This window comes from Meleagris gallopavo, chromosome 4, assembly GCF_000146605.3.
Source record: "Meleagris gallopavo isolate NT-WF06-2002-E0010 breed Aviagen turkey brand Nicholas breeding stock chromosome 4, Turkey_5.1, whole genome shotgun sequence".
In the NCBI taxonomy this organism is placed as follows: Eukaryota; Metazoa; Chordata; class Aves; order Galliformes; family Phasianidae; genus Meleagris; species Meleagris gallopavo.
In genome coordinates this window covers 15,266,202-15,280,558 of record NC_015014.2, presented here as the reverse complement: position 1 = coordinate 15,280,558, position 14,357 = coordinate 15,266,202, and the positions used below count along the sequence as shown (strand labels likewise).

At 40.6% G+C, this 14,357-nt stretch overlaps 1 long non-coding RNA gene across 1 annotated transcript; it reads left to right on the top strand.

The window, feature by feature from the left end:
• The first annotated feature begins 3,858 nt into the window (after positions 1–3,858).
• Positions 3,859–9,075, top strand: LOC109367194. The gene is made up of 3 exons (XR_004159499.1): positions 3,859–4,016; positions 6,491–6,567; positions 8,451–9,075. It is a non-coding gene; the product is annotated as an uncharacterized LOC109367194 (long non-coding RNA).
• The last annotated feature ends 5,282 nt before the right edge of the window (positions 9,076–14,357 follow it).

Sequence of the window (14,357 nt, the reverse complement as noted above, 5' to 3'; positions counted from 1 at the left end):
GCCGCCGGGCCGCAGCGACTGGTGGGCGGCAGCGCGGCGCAGGTGGACCGCGAGCTCTGGGCTCCAGCAGCTTCGCTTGCAGTGTGCCAGCCGGGGGCTCACCTGCTCGGTTTCTGGCCTGCTGGGTTGCATTCAGATAACGGGGTGCGTTAAAGGCTTGCCCGGTGCCGCTCACCCCTTTTAGCTAGACGCCCAGGTTTGCTGAGAGTTCGCCTGGAGCAACCTGGTTTGGGGTAGTAAGTCCCCAACGGGCCTCTTCTTTCTGCTAATGAAGCCAGCAGCCAAACTCAGTGAATTTTACCAAGTTCTGCTGTCTGCAGCTCAACCTACTTTTGTGTTCTCTCCATGCAGGCCTTGGCTTTGTTAACACTTTTTTCCTTCATCCTTCTTTCCTTTTCTCCCAGGAAAAGACAGCAGTGCTGCCAATGGGCTTAACAGAGTTCTGATGGTGATCCCGTAGCCTAACCTCTTGTATAGTACAAAACACAGAGTGTTCCCCAGTGAACTGGAGGCCTGGCCCACTAGCCTCTTCAAATAGCTGTGATTTAATGACTTTAAACGATGGGGAATTTACAGCATTCCTGGGTAACCGGCTCTTATTGTTAATCTCTATGTCAAACGTTAGCATCTTATTTCCAGTTTGAACTTTTCTGACTTCATCTTCTTGCTATGAGATCTCCTAATGTCTTTGTCTGGCAGATTAAATAGCTCTCTAGTTTCAGATAGTCTCTGTGCAAGTATTTAAGGACGGTAATTAAATAGCCACTTAGTGTTGTCTCTGATGAGATAAATAGGCTGCGCTCCTTTGGTTTCTCCCAGGAATACAAAGGCTCCAGAGGAAAAGCGGCTGCTCTTCTCCAGGCCCCCAGAGCGGCCGCCTGCAAAGTGCAGCCACCAGCACGGCACAGTGGCTTCCAGGAAGGCTGCCATTAATGTCACTGCAGAGAGAATGACATCGGGCACAGTATTCCCCTGTCTATTCACCCAGCAGTATGAACTTTGTTTTCCCACGACCACGCGGTGGGAACTTGTGTGTCTGTGATCTCTGCATTTCTGGGCAAGCCAGGCTTTTCTCAGGAGTTGTTTGCCTGTCCTGGAAGGAGTATTTAAACTAAAGTTTCCTACATGCATCACTCTGGATCTGTCTGTATTCAGGCTTTTCTCCCTGTCCTATCAGTTCCAGGGAGTTTGCAGTATGCTAACAATAGTCAAGCTCTTGTGTTTCTCCCTCTGCAAGTCAACTGAGTTTTTCCTCCATGCTAAAAGTGTCCTTTTCCTTCTCAGTCAGTGTAACCTTTAGGTTATTTGAAATTTACTGGAAGAGAAGTTATACTGAGTAAAGCATAAATGAAGAACTGAAAGTGCCCACTGCAGTGAAATGGTTTCATAGCTGCTTTTATTCAACTGTGCCTCCAAGCATTGGTGAGGGAGAGATCTGCTTTCCCGCCTTACACGGGAGGGTGATGCCCTCACTCAGCGTGATGCCAAGGCTGATGTCTGCATGGTCACTATGTTGCAGGTCTTGACCTTGAATTGTCTGAGTTTTACTTGTCCAAGTTGCACTCCGCCCTGGGTTGATGGTTTTCTTTAGAAAGCACATGGCCTGACAGAATGGGCCAGAGGCTTCTGGCAGGACGTTGTCAACTTGTCTGGTTGCATGCAGCGGCCCAAAGGGGACTGAAAAGCTGCAGGTGGGAGATGTTCTCTGAAGTGAGATCTGTTGGGGTTTCTATAGAGGCAGAATTGGCTTAGTAAAGCTGACAGCCCCTCTGTCTGTGGGGTTACCAGTGTGCCCAGAGGGAGGGTGGTGTCAGAGGCACAGTCGGGCAGCTCTGTGAGGGTGTTGGTGTGTGTGTAGCTGTGCTGAACGCAGCATTGAGTCAGTTGCTTTCTAACTAATACCACTTAGAAAGTGCAAGAATCATTTCCTGTAAGCCTCATGAAGAAACACTGGGACTACGAACAAATGCATTGCTTGTAAGGCTACTGCTGGGCATGCCTGTGGCACTTCAGTAGCACAGAAAAGCCGGGTATTTGCCCTTTCACAAGCAGAGGAATAGAAAGGCCCCTTATCAACATAGTTTCCCAGTATGTCGTCTGTTCACTGTTGTGGAGCATGGTGATAATACCATTACGAACCTCAGTAAGATAAATAAAATATCTTTGGATTAAATACTGCTCCATCATTTCCTCCTTCAAGGTGTTTCAGTTTGCAAGATAAAAGTCCTTATCTATACAGGCAAACCATTCCATTAAGTGAGGTGATTCTATGAGTAGCATTTGTTTGCATGAATAAATATGGCAGGTTTCAGTCTGAGTGTCTTCAGTGGTGGAATTAAGAAAATGTAAATTCTGATCATGTAGTGGCTTAAATATCAGTACAGTGAACTCTCTTGAAATTCCACAAAGGATTTTTTGTGGATTTTTTTTTATCCTAGTCCCTGAAAATATGTCTATACAAAATGCTGCATGATGTATTAACAGTGATGAATGAGGGAGGTGCCTATTAAAAGGGTAAAAATAACTACTGAGCTAAGATATCAGAGAATATCTGAGGGGAATACAGAACCCTGTGAGCCCTTGAACTGCAGGAAATTCTTTTCACGTTGGTGTCAGCATATTAGAAATTGTTTATTGTGGATTTAACTGTAGATTTCCCCTATATGAAATTCTGAGTTTCTGTTACCTGGAATGCAGCTTTTCCTTCTTATTCAAATGCTGTCTCTTTCTCCCAAACTGGGGTAGTTTGGTTTTTTTTTTTTTTTGGTTGGTTTTTCTTTTTTTGCTTACAACTTTCCTTTCTCAATGTTGCATCTTCTCTTCAACTCGTTTTGCCACTAGAAGAGCATATAGATCTCTCCATAGAGTGGTTGGTTCCAAAACTCAACTATTTTTGAGTTATCATGACCAGCTTGGGTCAATCTGGTGTTAAGAATGGTGCCTGGTGATTAACTCTGCTAGTCGATGATGGACAGAAGATGGTGTTTTTATGAGTCTCACAGTTACAATGTCAGCTGAAGAGCACTCAGCAAGGAGAGACAAGTGGTGGGTATAGCTAGGTTTATTTCCTAAGAAAAGTATGTTGCAGTAGTAACGTGTGTCAAATGGGTCCTACAGCCAGTAGTGCAACATTTATTTTTGAACATGAGCAACATCCATTAGCTGCAATCAAAACTAAGGGGAAGCTGATTATACTAAGAACAGTACTCTGGCTGTGGTTTGCTTCTGAAATTGACGCAGGTGTGAAAAACGACATGCTTGTAGCCCTACAGCTATAGAGCAAAATCTTGTAACTTGTATGACTCTTCTTCTAGATATGCATAATTCCTTAATTTACAAAACCTACACTGAAGACAGAGGTGACACATAGGCTGAATCTGTTGCAATTGTGGATTTGAGGCTAATCCTGGATGTTATTTCATGAAATGTAATGATTTCATATCTGATAAAACTTTCATATTTGTCTTCTAGGGTTATGAACTGGTGCAGAATACTTCAAAAATAGTTGTGTAGTTAAAGTAAGTGAAACTCCAGCTTGACTAGGTTTCAGGATAAGGTCAGCTGAAAAACCAAGATAGAGGCATTAGCCCTTTCCTCAGTCTGCATCTCTGTGTACGTATGAATAGCATAACTGGCCAAAAAAGATGACTAGCATGAGGGATTGTTGGCAGTAGTTTGGCATTATTATGGAAGATTAGAAATGTACCAAAATTCAGCCATTATTGTTTATTTATTAATCATAGGATAGGAGTTGGATGCACTGTCTGTAAGCATTGATACTATGTGACAAGATGGCTAAACTACTCTCATATTTGGGGGTACATCAGTTTGTTCAGGTAAATGTCAACTTCTTAAGAGACAGAACAAAGCAAAGACTGATAGTATTTATTGGTTAAAAAAAAAAAATGTTCTGTATACATTCTGAATCAAGTTAAATTACCTTCTTGCAGGGAAAGCTTCTGAGAGTCTCTGGCCACAGTTTACTTCTACAAACAGTAAGAAAAAGAAAAGGCTACGTATGTATTTTGTTATATACATGGACTTTGAATTCTTTAACAGTTCTACAGAAAGAAAGATTTGTACTGATTAATTTTTTAATCACAGATCAGTTACTTATTAAAGTCGAGTGACTCGTTTCTTGGAGGCAGGGGCTAAGTGTTCACATCTGTAAATCAGCAGCACATATGAAAGGGCAGTAGTGTCAAAATGCTGCTGAGTAAATATGAGAAAAGCACATCACTGATACTTGTAACTGCATGCAGTGTGTGAATGTAAGAGAAAACAGGAAGGATGGAGACCAAAAGAGTGATGATTAGAAATGAGCATAATATCATTTTGTGCCCTGCTTTGTCCTCTGCCAGCAGTGGATGCATGTACATGGGAAAAATGATTAAGTGGAGGGAAAAATGCCAACAATTACAAATATTGCAATGAATTACTGTAGCATCTTCTATAAAGAATGTCCAGAGAGGACAAAGTGTGTTCTTTTTCTCTCCCCATCTCAACTCCACAATCCTACATTACAGAACTTATTGGCAGGTAAGGAAGCTATCACGATAGTCAACATCTAACAAACATGCAAGAAGGTTCTGTTATTACTTTTTTAATAACCCAGAACCAAGGGTCTTTAGCTATAATATCTGTGGTTGTAATTGTCAGCAACTCCTGTTATTTTTACTTTTCCTTTTGTTTTTTATTATAAGTTAGTGAAGTGTGGCATGGTTTGAGTTTGCTCCCTTTTGTGCTCGTCTCCCTCCCCCTGTTCTCTAGAAGTACAAGAATTGAGGAAAACCCAAACCCTGGCTCTTTGTTAATCTGTTAGAATCTGCAAATATGGTGGCTAGCACAGTGCAGAGCAGCTCTTAGATGGGAATCCCAGTGTGTAGCACTTGGAAGATGATGATAATTCATTTTCCCAGCTGAGTTATATCACTGTTTAGCTCTAGAGATGAAACTGTTCTCCTGAGGGCATGGAGAAGAGTGTATTCTGAGCTATTTCTCATTACCTTCTTAGGCAGCAGTCACAATCACTACTAAGGAAAGAAAGAAAATGGTTATTTTAAAATCTGTTTTATAGATATTAAGCCTGTCACTAGACAGGAATCTTAATTGCAGACTGATGAAGTTCTGATCCTGGAAGCAGTAGCATTGCTTAATTTCAAATTGCTTGTGTTGCCCATGGATTAATCATAGGTCCAATCTGTAGAACACAGAATTTCCACAGCCAGACCAGAGAAGTCCATAAACACAAGAGTGACTCATCAGCACACTGCATGATGGGGTGAAGAGCACTAAGGAGGGAGTACACACTGTAGGGTTAGCACTCTGCCAGCCTATTAGATTTAAGACCCTCCACTTCTTGTGCAGATGCCCCTGATTAGCAGTTAGTTTCATGGTAGCAAGTACGCCTTTAAAAATGCACAGACGTTTGCTTGCTTCTACTCTTTTCTACTCTTGTGCAATCATTTTGCTTTTATTAAAAAGACTGTACATTTTTTTTAACTCAAAGCACTGGTTCTTTACCTCAAATAAGTTCTTATTTTGTCAGTGTGATCTTAGCGCACAAAGCCATGTGTCCGCCAAGTACTTGAGGAAAGGTACCTCCACTCACATAGGGCCCTGGGACTCTGACCATGGACTCTTTCCCAAAGCAGCACTGAACAACAGAGTAAATTTGGAAAGTTAGTAGAATGGACAACACAGGAAATCTTCCACCTTAGTGATGTGTAACAAAGATGATATGAGGGGTCATGTTGTGTTTTAGCAAATTCTGATTTTCTTAGGCTATCAAAGATGCAGGTTGGAACAGCTTTTAGGGTGGCCTTTGTGCACTAAAGAATAAACTGGATATCACCGTGCCCCAAGCTCAGAAAATGAAGAAGTACAAAAGTCCCGTCAGTCTTCCATTTCCAGGAGAGCTGAGCTGGGTTGTCTAGCCCATAGGCTAAAAAAGACCTAAGGATGATCAGTCCTTAGTATTTAACTTCTTGAATTTATGGGTCTCTAATGTTAATGTCACTCTCTTTTCTCTGAAGCATCAGTTTCATGAAAAACTTCACAGTCGATAGGCTTAGCTCTACAGATGAGTCATTAGGGAAATGATAAAACATAAGAAGCATGCTGGGTGGCATTGGAAGGGGTAGAAGTAATGTGACAAAACATTTGTCAGAAAGATGATACTCTGAGAAGAGCTGTATGGAAACAAGATGACAGAATTATTCCACCCTGAAAGTCTGGTATTTCACAACAAGAGCTGAAAGTTTTATAATACTGCAGCATGCTACAACATCTCCATATTTATTACAAGAAAATGTTAATCCTCCCCCTGAGGTTAATAATTAGGTAGTATCTGTTAAAAGCCACTGAGAAGGCTATAAATATCTGCATATGTTTATGAGAACCCAGATTTCTGCTCAAGCTAAAGCAGTAGCCTTACAAGATTATCTGAGTGCTCTGTAAAAGAACTTACAGGCTTCTATCTAATCCACAGGGACAGGTATTCCAATTACAAATGCAACAGTAACATTTGACGATTCTCAGAACAACAAAGACATTTTCAGATCAAGGGTAAGTGGTATTTCTGATGGTTACCCCAGTCAGTGGCATGGCAGAACGAAGTGACCAGACTTCCAGGCCTCTGACTTCCTTCCAGCCCTCCAAGTAATCCTGGTTATGCCATAAGAATAAGTATTATGAATTGCAAATGTGCATTCATCTATTTCTGCAGGGGGCTGAACTGAGTTGAAAGACCTATACCTGCTCATGCTGACTTAAGGTTAGGACTATGCATGATTGGTGCTGTTTACCCCATGCCTAAGATTCATAAGGCTAAATCCAGCTTGTAGTTCTGCTAATGATGCTGGAAATGCATAAGAAGGTGCTGCAAAATATGACTGAGGACTAAGATCTGTTTCTTCATTTCCTGAGAAGTCAGGCAGGTTTAATCAGGAGACGCAGAGGAAAGTTTTAAGAAATGAGGATTGCAGAAGGATTAACTTCATTAATTTAGCGGCTTGGGCTTTTTGACTCATTTTGATTCATTCAGGAATGAATCTAGCCTTCGTTTTTATTTTTATTTTTATTTTTTTATTTAGTTTATTTATTTTAGTCTTGATTAGCTTGATGCCTAAGAAATGGAAGGGGTAAGCAGCTTCCTCCTGCATTCACCAGACATACAAACTAACACAGAAGTTGTCTTTGTTTTGGTGAGGAGAGAGGCCTTTACCTCCCTGGCTAGGTTTGGTACATACATTAACATCAGGGGAACAATTCATACCTCAAGTCTTGGGGCCACTTTAACTGTCCACAGAGCAATAAAGTCAGCCAGATAATAGAACTCTATCATAAGGCATAGAAGGCTTCGACTGGAAATATTCCTGTATTAAATTATGTACTTCAAGAGTTGCTTCCAGCCGGACTGTACTTGGGCATTATCATAGAAATACGTGCAGTTGATACTGGGAAATAGCAGAACAATATTTATTCAATTCAAAAGATGTTCTTATTATGAAGTGTCTCAGGGGAACTTTGCTTGGGAAATGTATTTTTATAATAAAATGACCTATTTTAGAATTACAGTTTTCCATGCTGGAAGGTGGCAGAGGGTTTGCCGAAGAGACAGACAATAGGCACACTCACATTTGCTCCTAAACAAGAGAGCAAGTGGACTGATTGTATTAATCAGCACACAGAAGGGGTTCAGCTAGGTTCCTGAATGCAGGGTATGTGTAGGTACCTATCACTTCCAAAGCAACATGCCTGCAAGTACATGAGCAGATGTCCCTATCAGTAGCCAACCAAAAGAGGCAGATGATAGGGGAGAGAGCCCACAAGTTGTGCTTGAGCCACTCCTAAAAAAAACTTAGGTGTAAGTAAAATAAAATTTAAAAAGGAGAAGCTAATAACAGGTATTTTTTTTAAATAGCTAGCTATTCAATTATAATAATCACTAATAGTGAGCAGTGTAAGAAACATTATTCATTGTTTACTCATCAGTTGGATCTGTACTGATGCTCTAAGACAACTCATGTGCTGTTGCTTCTCCAGTAACACAGCCTGCCTTCTAGTGACTAATGAGTCTCTCAGTTTGTCTCTTATTTTGTCTGCTTAAACCTTTTATCTTTTTCAGTGCGATTTATAATCCAACATCTGCAATCAAATTGGTTTTTAACCACCACATGAGTTCAGCTAGTCAGCAATCACTGCCACACCTGCTAGTGTGAGAAGTACATTAGTCTGTAGCTTACATACTGCTCAAGAAAAAAGAAAAACACCAAACCTGAATTAGATGGGTGATATTTGACCCAGTGTTAAAAGACTGTAATTTCATTGATGAAAATCTCATCAATCGAGCTGCTGTAGTTTATATGAAATTTAAATATGGATTTTTACCAGTAGTATCCAACCAGAGACATAAAATTGCTGTGATTTTTTTTTTTTTTTTTTTCCAGGCACTGTAGCTGCCATTCTGACAGGAAGGCAAACAACAACATCCTTTCAGTCATCCAGTCTGTAGGCAGCTGATTCAGAATGAATTTAGGGCAGATGAGTAAGAAATGAATGAGAAGAAAATTTAGCAGTGATGCTTCATTCAGCCAGCAGAATGCTCTTCTAAATACTTGTGCTCTCCATTCCTTAGTGATGGTCCTGAAGTGCTCCTGGCTTGTACAGAGCAATGTTGCTATTCCAAAGAGCAGATAATGATAGTAATGAACTCACAAATAAAAATGTTAAAATTCACAGATGCCTGTGGCCAGAAAGAAACTACAGGAGTGGAGGAACAATCTGTGAAGAAGGAATTATTCACAATAAGTTATTAAGTTATGGCAGGAATATCAGTTGATTAAACAGTATGATAGCATTTTCCTTGCAACAGTTTTTGACTTCTTTAAGGTGTGTTTCTTTCATAAAATCTACCAGGGATTTGCCTGTATAGAGTAGCTTTCAGGATGTGCTTTTGCTTGAGCGTGGGGTTTTGCTCAACACTATTTCTTGGTTGTACCAGTGAATTCTGCAAATCTGGAGCCAGTCTCCAGTGTGCTTTGTGTGGATAGACTATACTGTGTGAAGGCCTCAAGCCCACTTATTTTAATGTGTTTTTTTTGCAATAACTTACTGCAAGACTTAAGTGGCAAAAACTTACAGAAAAGACGACCCCCAATAGGTCCTGTTATTACTTTCTCCATTCTGTATTTGCAATCATTTTTATGCACTCTTCCTTGATCCTTTTGCTAAGTGGTTAATGATTCAACTTATCCTCATATCTTAAATGAAAAGAGTACTAAAGTGCCTCTTTTCTAGAAGGCTGTACTCAGGCTCTTCCTAAGATCTGTACAATGGAGTTACAGAGAGAGTTAAATGTGTTTTAGGGCAGACCCATTAGCTTAGTCTTGCATAGTATTTTGAAGCAATGTACATGGCCATATACGTTACCCCTGAAGTAATACAGTATTCTTTCATTTCTCTTTCCCCATCTTGAAGGCTGACCTGTGTGTTCAGCGTAGAATTTTGTTTATGCGCTCCCAAGATGAATTCCGCAACCAAGATTTAACAGGGATAAATGTTCCATAGGCACACAGTTTTTATTTGAAATTCTTCATTTCTGACAGTTGAAAAGATCAGTCAGTCATATGTATTTCATGACTAATTCTGGCTTTGTTGAGGAAAGATTTCTTGTATGTGACTAAAAGAAGACAATCTTTGGGAAAATGGGCTTTCCCCTTCTGTTCATATGCACTTTTAAGTTAAGTCTACACTTTCTTTTTTTTCTTCTTATAGCCTTACTCAGAAAAATACTTTCTGTACAGTGGGAGAGAGTATTTTTTTTTTTAATAGTTTTGATTTTAGTCATCCATTGCAAAAATCAGCCCTACAGAGGTTCCACAACAAAAAAATAATAATCAGAAGATGGAAATGTAGCAGAAACACTAAGTCATGGCCTGAAGCAGTGATTGAGCACCTGGTGGAAGGCAGGGCCAACCCAGGAGAGCTCAGGTGCATACAATGTACCTGAGTGACTGAAAGAGGTGGAACCAGGATCCTCCCCTTTCCAGACCTTATTTAAGGGTTGGCAGTGGAGTTGAGGATATCTGTCTGGAGATCCCTGCCTACCTCAGGTCTTTCAAAAGGAAACAGCTTTTTTTTGTTGTTTTTGTGTCCACAGCTGCTATGTTTCAGCTGGCCCTTGTTTGCTGTAGCCAAAGACTTTGCTGCCCGGTTATTATTGTTGTACTCTCCATCACCTTATAGCATTACAGAAAAAAACACCCATTAGAGGCTTAGAAATGCAGAGAGATGCTTAGAATGCTCAAGCTGAATGTACAGTGTGGGACAGCGAGAAGTATGAGCATGGCCACTTTACAAATATTTAAGCAGTGTTTAAATTGTCTTTCAAATGACATGATGCAAAACACTGTTTAAAAACATCCATTTCTTGTGAACAGTTTCCTGGCCTTGAGCTATATGAAGCTGTGAAATACTCTGGCACAGAGAACACAGGAAGAGACAGATGGGGAATCTGTGCTGGAAGAGCATTCAAGCCTAGGTCGAGGAGGCAGAGGGCCAGCACACTGGCCTGTATCATACGGATCAACCAACTTGCTTCCCCTTGCATGTCTTTTTCTAAGCAAGCTGCTCTTACCTTATCGTACCGTTTACTGCCTTTCCACCAAGCCAGAATTAATTCTGCAGTGCTCGAGATAATTCTGTGTAACAAATAAAACAATTTGAGTTCGTGTGAAAGAAGTGTTGCCAGAGTGAGCTGTTCTAGACTAGGTCCGTTTCCAGTTTTGTGGGAGAAGCTGGGAACTGAAGTACACTGGCCTTGAAATTCAACACCTGAATAACTTGATCTACTTGCTGCCCAGGGAAAAGATCAGCAGGGGTTACTACTTTCCAAGCATTCCAGCCTTTGCCGGATAATTTAGGGTATAGAACATGCATAGTGGGTGAAAAAGAGCAAGTTGTCTGACTTCTGGGGAGAGGAAAAGGGTAAGAAGTTTGGAGTGATGCTATGGGATTTTCCAGCCCGTCTGCAATGTTGACTGAACATCTGTCTCTCTCTAACCACCTCTTATGACAGTCTGCATTTGCAAAGATGTTTTTTCTCCTGTTAACTTGTAATAGTATAAGCCCAACAGCTTTCTGTTGGCTGCCGAGGTCTGTGGTTTGTAGCTGTTAATAAATTAATAGATTAGGGAGCAAAGTGAATAGAGCTGAAGCAGTGAGGATCAAACTGTAGTAATTATCTGGCTGGTGCTGACCAGCAGCTGAGCAGGTCTGGAGGGAAAAGCATAGGGTTGTGAGTACTTTTCTCACATAGATAACCTTCCTAGACTGGTTCAACTTTAAGGTGGTTATTTTTGCTAGAGTTGTGGGTTTTTTTATTTTGTTTTATCATCATCATCATCATAATTATTATTTTGTTTTGCTTTTTGTAAATGCTGGCGGCATCACATTCTATAAACTTGTTTGTTTCTATAGATTATGCTCGAGCAAAGATAGCAGACTGCTTCACCTCTTTATAGATTCAGCACATGCTAAATGGCACTAATCCAGCAAGGTGACAGCCCTTTTGATACCTTTTGGTAATCTTTCAAAAGTAGATCTCCAAAGTCAGATTCCTACACTAACAAACGCAAAGAATTTTCAATAGTAATTATGAGATTATAAAAGAAAGCTCTTAAGTACTGGAACTGTTGGTGTTAGACTCTATCATTTTTTCTGTGTTCTTCATTTGCAATATCTTTTAAAGAAGAGGTGGAAAAAGTTTCAGTTCCTACCTCTCCTCTGTATTTTGCCTGCTAAAGGTGCAAATGTTATGTATTCCTACGCCTACATATACCATCCAGCAAAATGGGAGAATATTTTGAGTCCTTCTGGCTTTTCTTGCATAAGAACAGGAAATAAAAAAGGAATTGTCTCTTCAAAAGTACTGGGCAACTTTTGACTCCCACTGGCTTTGCTGGCATTTCTGATTATCCAGCACTTTAGAGACTCAGACTCAGACTTCTGTAATTTCAGAGCCTAGATTTAATCGCCAAGATTATGCAGGATGCCTATTATTACATTAGCGCATATCCAATTTTATTTGTGTTTGTCTGTCTGTCTGCAATCCTGTATGTATGCATAGTTTGACATAGTAAAAATCATGTCCATAAATAGGATGTAAATGAAAATAAATTGTGGTAATAAGCCGACCGTATATCCACAGCTGGTAAAGTATCCAGTGCTTATCTTCAAGAAGATCCCATGTGGAAATAAATCACGTTGCCTGGATTTTCATTCTAGCTGAAAAGCTGCCATGTGTTTTCTCACTCACTCAAGTAGACATCTGTGCATCAGGCGTTGTGTTCAATGTGAGTCCAGTAATCAAGCTCTAAGCTGTGAGTGATGGGTTTTCACGCCCTCCGGATGACTTGGAAACAAGGGCAAAGCTGTTTAGAGCTCTGCTCACTCACAGCTCTGCCTTGGCAAAGAACAGCCTGACCTCCACTTGCTTCTAACATCTGCAGGTTAAATTCCTGGCAGCCTGAGCAAGGACAGATGAAGCTGCCCTGAGGGGAAGGAGAGAGGAGCACAGACTGATGTGAGGAGTAGGGTTGTAGGTGATAAATTCAGTAATTGTCTGGGACTGTTCAGTATGCTCTTTTTTTTTTTTCCTTCAAAGTTTGAAGGCATATTTTGCTCTTGCAGTGTGAAGCAGCAGCATGAAATGTAGAACTGTACGTGGAGGAGTAGGTGCCATGGTCAGTGCAAGTCCCACTACTCAGGACTTGATCTTGAGCAAGTGGTTGAGGCTTCAGCTTCAGTAAACCTGAGGCTCTGTTAAACCCAGGCAAGATATATCTTGTTTGAGCTGTCTTGCAATTAATGGTAATGATAGTCATTAAGTAATTTTGCAATCATCCTGAGGAATGATAATTCAAGAATTCATGTCAAAGTTAATGTCCTTTACCAGTGCCTCCCCCACAGTATGTGTTGCTGTGGTCACATGATAAAATGAAAAGGTAAATACTCCTGTCTCAAATCTGGAGAAATGAGAAGTCCAGAATTCTAGCCCCGGAAGCTTCTGGCCCAGAACAACAGTAGGAATGTCATAACAGCTTGTGAAGTCCTTGTGTCCTTGCAGAGATCCACAGTCACAAAAAACAAAGTTTTGGTTTATGTATGGCTCCAGTAATTGATTCTTGATATCATTATTAGCTTTGAAGGGAATTACAAAGTAAGACATGCTGGGTCTCTGTTTCTAGTTCAGTTAAATGAGAAATACTGTAAAACTGCTGAGAGGAGAGTTTTTATTGAACTACTTTCTGGGTTTGGCTGTGTTAAGGAAGTATTTCTGATTTCAGTTGGGTTCTGACACAGATAAGTTTCCTGAGTCTCAGACACTAGAGTTTGTCTTATCAGCTTTGTGACTTCTGAGAATTCAGAGGAAGAGAATGAAATTGTTCTTAAGCCCATGAAAATGCACATTTAAAACATAGTATAAAAACTGTATGCAGTCTTAACCACCCTCTAAGGGGCTGAGGATAGAAGAGTGTTGAATCTAAGGATATAAATGCATGTTTTGAAAAAGCCTTTATTAGGGAACAATTCTAATAGAAGAAAGGAGGGTGATTCCTGAAATTGTTAGTGTGAGAGAATTTTACACACCTGTGTTGGCTGCAAGAACAATTCTGAGAAGCTATTACCATCAGACACCTGTGGGACAGACTATCTATAATGAGCTATTCTTAAAATAGGCCACTGTGCAGCACAGCTGTTGGTGGTTTTCTTGCTGCAGAAAGATCTCGTATTGAATTGGTGAATGAGTTGGCTTCTTCATCCACGGAAACCACTCTGCAGACTCTTTGTTCAAGTGTATCCACATGGTAGATGGAGAAGGTGTAAGAATCTCTCTTTGTCTTGAGGAACCCTCCGGTCATACAGTGAACTTCAGGATTCTAAGTTAGTGAGGTGAGGTTTGAGGCTTGTATTATGGAGATGATAATAGTACCCAAACCTCCATTTTCACAAAGCAAGAGCCAGAGCAAAATTTTTCTCTCAGTTTTACCTGATCAGATCTAGTGTGGTGAAGTTGCTGTAACCTGGGTGGTTTCTCAGATGTGCCTTTTAATGCTGTCTGGCAGCTCTGGGTGGAAACTGAAGAAAACATGGTGTGGTTTATAGGTATACGATTTTACCACCATGCTCCTATCCTGCATTTATCTTTATTAGGGTTAGGCAGGCAGAAGCCCTTACAGATTCACTGCTGTGTGTGATGTTAGGCTGCTCCATCATTTTTTTGATATAAAGAAAGATGGTGCCACTGACTATCAGCTGAATGTGACAAATGTTGTTTTCCCAGGCATTGCAAG